Source organism: Moschus berezovskii, chromosome 4 (genome assembly GCF_049115385.1).
Source record: "Moschus berezovskii isolate FMDL1 chromosome 4, NW_MosBer_1.0, whole genome shotgun sequence".
NCBI lineage: Eukaryota > Metazoa > Chordata > Mammalia > Artiodactyla > Moschidae > Moschus > Moschus berezovskii.
The window spans coordinates 105,823,543-105,829,804 of NC_142463.1; the positions used below are offsets into that span (position 1 = coordinate 105,823,543).

The 6,262-nt window shown below is 43.1% G+C and overlaps 1 long non-coding RNA gene across 1 annotated transcript; it reads left to right on the forward strand.

The window, feature by feature from the left end:
• The first annotated feature begins 553 nt into the window (after positions 1 to 553).
• Positions 554 to 2,557, forward strand: LOC148778174 (uncharacterized). The gene is made up of 3 exons (XR_016037318.1): positions 554 to 703; positions 1,461 to 1,571; positions 2,273 to 2,557. It is a non-coding gene; the product is annotated as an uncharacterized LOC148778174 (long non-coding RNA).
• Positions 2,558 to 6,262: the final 3,705 nt, after the last annotated feature.

Sequence of the window (6,262 nt, forward strand, 5' to 3'; positions counted from 1 at the left end):
TTAAAGTTTTACAGAATGGGTGTAACAAAAGGATAAGGCAGTGAAGGAGTTAAGGGTGTGGGTGAGAAAATAATCCACTTGATTGGGCATTGAGTACAGGAAGTAAAAGAAGGGAACAAGGACCTGGAAGGTTGGTGGGCACAAAAAATTTCTCCGTAAAAATCAAAGGACAAGTTAAATGGAAAAGAGGGATGGAGAGAGCTGGGGATGTAAGAAGTTATTGGGTGTGTGCTCAGTTGTGTCTGGCTCTTTGCGACCCAATGGACTGTAGCCAGCCAGGCTTCCCTGTCCACGGGATTCTCCAGGCAAGAATACTGGAGTGGGTTGCCATGCCCTCCTCTAGGGGATCTTACTGACCAAGGGATCCAAGCTGTGTCTCGGGAGTCTGCTGCATTGCAGTTGGATTTCTTTACCCACTGAGCCATCTGGGAAGCCCATAAAAGTTATTGGTGTAACATTAATTTCCAATGAGTCTAGTGATTTGTGGGTAGAGCTCTTATGATTGCAAAATCCAAGCATGACTTAGGGCCTTATCCTGACTGCAGTGTATTTGGAGTGAGCAGGAAGGAAGGAGGTCAAGAAGCTGGGAGGGTAGGGGGCTGGGTGGATGAGCCTTGTCAGTGCTGAGCTCATCCAGGACGGTGAGAGGAGCCACAGTGGAGAGCAAGGTGTGAAGCCGGTTATGATGTCTGACGTGAAACAGGTACAGGACACTGACAGACTGTAGAAAAGGGTCTCAGAGTGTCATCTGCCACTTTCCTTCATACGCTCCATGCTTGAGCAAATGGAACCACTGTTTACCACCCAAAGGTCCTCTTCTTTGGCTGTTGCTCAAGCTTTCTCTGCTTTTGAAACAACCTTGGTTTCAGTTCTCTCTGATGAAATTCTAGGCTCCTTCAATGAAGCTCCTCCTTCATGAAGATTTTCTGATTTCAACCACTCACTTTTATCCTCCCATAATATTTTGTAATTTATTTTTTTGTGGGGGGAGGAATTTAATATTCTGTTGTATATTAAAGGGTTTTATGTTAATAGATTTTTTTCCTGATAGCATGTTCAGTTCAGTTAAGTTCATGATAGCATGTGTGTTCCTTGAAATTATGGATGTATCTTTGTTCATCCTCGTGTCATTCATAACCATTTGCACGTAGTAACAACTGGTGAGTGATCAGGGGATTGAATGAATAGTATGATTTCAGAGTAGGGGCTGAGTTTGGTTTCATTCTGTGTAATTTAACATTCAGGACAATCATAAATAATTGTCCCAAGAATTATTAATTCTTTGTTTTGTTTTTCCTTCTGGGGAAGGATCTCTAGATACTTTTGTTAAGGGTCTTAAATTTATGTAAATTATTATTGAATACCAGGCCCTCTGCTAGGGTCTGAGTATACAAAGATAAAAAAAAAATCATGGCTCCTGCCTTTGAGTATCCTCATATTGAATTTGATTAATAAAACAGGAGTGGGATCCTTCTACAAATGGAGCCATCTGCATCAGAAGGTGTGCACTCGGTCTCTTGGATGAGGCTCTTCCAATTTAAGTCCTAGGCTAGAAGATTTACCTCTTGAAGGTAAGACCTGTCAGGGGAGATCCTTTGATTTCTCCCATAATCAACAACTCCTGCCCAGAGCACTGAGGCCACATTTACAATATTAAGGAATGACCCCACAATCTCTGAGGCCACTGTGGTGTATATGGAAATGTTGGATAAAGAATCTAAAGGCCTGAGTTTGAGTTTTAGCCCTCTCCCTAGATAAACTTTTTGTTTGTTTGTTTCTGAGCTTCAGTTTTCTCATATGTAAAATGCGGATAATAATTATGGAGATAATAAATATAGAGATAATAAATATAAAAGGGCTCTTCAAATGGTGCTGTGTTATACCAGTGTTAATTGCTACGTGGAGTAAATGAAAGTGTGCTTCTAGGCTCTGCTTTGCAGATCTTGGGTGTTACTATTGTTATCATTCAAGCCCTTCCCTCTTCTCACTTCCTGTTGCCTCTGATTTCTGGCCCCCCTAACTCCCTCACTTGTACCCATGTAATGGCATCATCAGAGCAGACATGGAGTTCTGTGCAAGCTGGTGGGAGTTCACTGCCTTCCTCCATTGTCTGCACACATCTACGCTTTCCTCACATTCTTCTAGACTGGTGGCTGGAAACCACAGAAGCCCTCCACATAGTTGCTTTCAGTCTCCAGCTGTTAGGGGAAGCACACTGATTGAAACCGCCCACCCTGGCCAGGCACCATTTGCATGAGTTGTTTTATGACAGGAAGTCCTGGTAAGGAACTTGGAACTAATAAGCCACCACCAACCGGAAGAGTTCAGGAAAGGTCAGAAGGAGACACCACCTGTCCGACCACCTCCCCGAATCCTTCACTCTGGCATCCATCTTGGCTGAACAAGGTGTGCACCACCAGGAAGGACTCTGAGTCAGAATGATTGGCTAAAGACAACCCAGAAACAAATCCCATCACCATAAAACCCGAGACTGCGAGCCATGCGGCAGAGCAATCCTCCTGGGTTCCCTTACCCTGCTGCTGTCTGCCCGGGTGCCCTTTCCCAATAAAGTCTCTTGCTTTGTCAGCACATGTGTCTCCTCGGACAATTCATTTTCGAGTGTTAGACAAGAGCCCAGTTTCGGGCCCTGGAAGGGGCCCCCCTTTCTGCAACGCAACTGCTATTAGCAGACTTGAGAGCTTTTCACTTTCACAATGTCCCACAGCAAGTTGTTGCGTGTATGTTACATTTCTACTCCTAGGAGGTCACACCATATCAGATCCATGTCTAATCCATTGTGATATGAATGTGTCATCAAAATAGTCTCAGTGAATCTGTATCGTTCAGTATTTTGTCCAAACTTTTCATCTTCGAATTCAAGATGAAATTCTAATTCCAGCTGTTTTTTCATTATTTCCTTTCATTCACTGCAAACTCTGGTCAAGTGGGAACTTTGACTATTGTCTGTAGGCAGGGTTGATCCTCTAACCATTTCTCACTGGTTCATTCACACTAGTTGTTAAAATATTGGTGTTCTTCTCTACCAGTTACTGAATGTCTCTTCTTGCCTGAATCCCTGAGTGCCATTCACCTGAAGCCCCAGCCACTTGTCCCTCTCCTGGGCCACATGATTCCCATAATCAAGTAACTTAAGAATTAATACATGGAGCAGTGAGGGTCTCTGGGACTTGCTCCATCCTGGTAGCCTGGCCACTGTCCTGATTGGTCGGTGTTTGGTCACAGTGTGAATATCTTCCAGTCTTTAGGAGCCCCACAATTTCCCACTTAATGATTTTTGTGTGTGTGTGTATTCCCTTCCTTTGGTCTGGAATGTTTTCCTCTGTCTTATGTCCAAATTCTACCTGTATGAAGACTTAACTCATAAAGAACCTTCTCCAGGAAGCCTTTTACTTATATCTTCCAACTAAAAAGAATCTGTCTCTTCATTGATCTACCACAGCCCTTTTTCTGCACTTTTCTGTGGCGTGTGTTACGGTCTATCTTGAATTATAGCTATCTAAGGAGGAGACAGGGATGACAGAGAATGAGATGGCTGGATGGCATCACCGCCTTGATGGACGTGAGTTTGAGTGAACTCTGGGAGTTGGTGATGGACAGGGAGGCCTGGCGTGCTGTGATTCATGGGGTTGCAAAGAGTCGGACATGACTGAGAGACTGAACAGATGGACGGACGGAAGTATGTGCCACTTTTTTTTTTTCCCTGTTACACTGTCGACTTTTGAGGACCAGGTCTACTATAATTCCATTGTGGGGGGGCACAACCCGCTCACCCTAAATGGCAGTGAGTCCTTCCCCTACTAATATTCTGGGTCTAGGGCATGGTGTGATGGGTTAGTAGTAGGTAGGAGAACTTTTATGTGACAAATGAAGAATTTAAAGGTTCTCATGGTCTGCATTCAATGGTCTGATATTTTTGTGTAGTGAGACTTCCTTCTCTTTCATCTTTCCCTGAATCCCATACCCCTACCCTCCAGCTTTTGGAAGGCCTAAGAATGGGCAGGTTAGTTCACCTCTGTTCCCAGGCTTTAGAGAGAAAATATATGAGTTAGGGTGCTTTAGGGGTGAAGATAACAGGAAGTTGACTTAAGACAGTTTAAAGAACCATGAAATTATTTTTTGTTTTTATAACAGGAGGTCCCTGGAGCAGAAGAGTCTCCAGGGCTGACTGATTCAACAGCTTAGTGATGTAAGAGGGGATGAGATTATTCTATTTTTTTAATCCCATGATCCGCCTTACTATTGTAATCCTAGGTGAAACATACAGGGTATGCATTTCCTTGTTCACACCTCAGGAATAAACTTGCTTCTGTTTTCCAGAAACTCTGGACAGGGCTCTCTTAAATCTCATTGCCCCAGATGTGTTAGGCCTTTCTATCCCTGTACAAATAGATGGCCAAAGGGATGGAATTACCTCACTTAGCTGAGATAAATTGTTTAGCAATGAAATGAGTGTTGTGTGGCTGTGTTGGGAGACTGTATTTTCCAAAAATGGCCATAACACTATCTGCCCTCCCACAAGCTCTTCTTACAATGTGACTCACACTCCTCCCATCAAGAGGTAGGATCTTTTCCTTTTTCGTCATAGTTCCCCTGGCATTCTGTGATGACCTGGGAATGGGGTGGGGAGGGGAGCTCAGGAGGGAGGAGATATAATTGTGGCTGATTTTTGTTGTTATATGGCAGAAACCAACACAACATTGTAAAACAATTTTCCTTCAATTAAAAAATAAAAAAAGAGGTAGAATCTATATTTTCTTTCCTTGAACCTGGGAGAGTGTGTGTTGACTACTTTGGAAGTGACTCTATATATTTCTGAGTTGTTGTTGTTGTTCAGTGGCTAAGTCGTGTCCGATTCTTTGCAACCCCATGAACTGCAGCACACTAGGCTTCACTGTCCTTTGCTGTCTCCCTAAGTTTGCTCAAACACATGGCCATTGAGTCAGTGATGCCATCCAACCATCTTGTCCTCTGCCACCCTTTCCTCCTTTTGCCTTCAATCTTTCCCAGCATCAGGGTCTTTCCCAATGATTCAGCTCTTTTCACCAGGCGGCCAAAGTATTGGAGCTTCAGCTTTAGTCCTTCCAAAGAATAGTCAGGGTTGATTTCCTTCAGGAATGCTTGCTTTGATCTCCTTGCTGTCCAGGGGACTCTCAAGAGTCTTCTCCAACAACATAGTTTGAAAGCATTGTTTCTTTGGTGCTTGACCTTCTTTGAATTCTGAGACTTGATGTTAAAAGGTGACGTGGAATTCACCTGTTTCTGCTCACTCAGGGAACCCAGCCACCATACTGCGAAGAAGCCCAGGCTGCCTCCTGGACAGATCCATGTGCAGAGGGCCCACCAGCCAGCACTAAGTAGCCAGCGTGTGAGTGAGTTATCTTGGAAATGGATCCTCTCACCTCAGTCAGACTGCCTCGCTAACACTGTGTAAAGCAGAGGAGGGTTGTTTTATAAGCCACTAAGTTTTGGAGTTGTTTGTTATCAGCAACAGACAACTGGAACTGGGGCGCACTGTAGAAATAATAGTATTTCCTTAGTGCTTTCTCTGCTGTCTTACTCTTTTTGTCGATGAACTGGTTAGATATCAAGGGCAAGGCTTAAGCCTTTAAAGTGAGGAAAGATTTAAAGCCTGAAAGGAATTTTATTGTTTAGCTCAACTTATTCACTCTCTGGGATTTCTATATGGGATTTGGGGGTTCATGCTTTATAACAGGGACTTTGCCCATCTCCCTCAAGAAATTGCAATGGAAGATGGTTGATTGTGATTGGGATGTTCAGGATCCAAGGAAAATAATCATGATGAATATCTACTCACTTTTAATTTAAAATGTGGCCCATTCTGGAAGGAGTAAGCCTTGCTGAGGAATCTTCTTACCTGTTTTTCTTGTTCTAGGAACCAGGGTCTTAAGTTGCTGTCAGAAGGGTGCACTCAACTCAAGTAAATATTCCCCACAGGAACTTATTTATTTGCTTTAACTGAAGATGAGAATGACTGAACTCACACTTTAGAAAACCCTATGTTCAGTTTTTTAAAATTAATTTTTATTGGAGTTTATTTGCTTTACAATGTTGTGCTAGTTTCTCCTGTACAGCAGAATGAATCAGCCATTCATATACATATCTGCCCTCCCTTTTGGACTTGCTTCCCATTCAGGTCACCACAGTGCATTAAGTAGAGTTCCCTGTGCTATACAGTATGTTCTCATTAATTCTCTAAATAAGTTATGCATGGTTATCAATA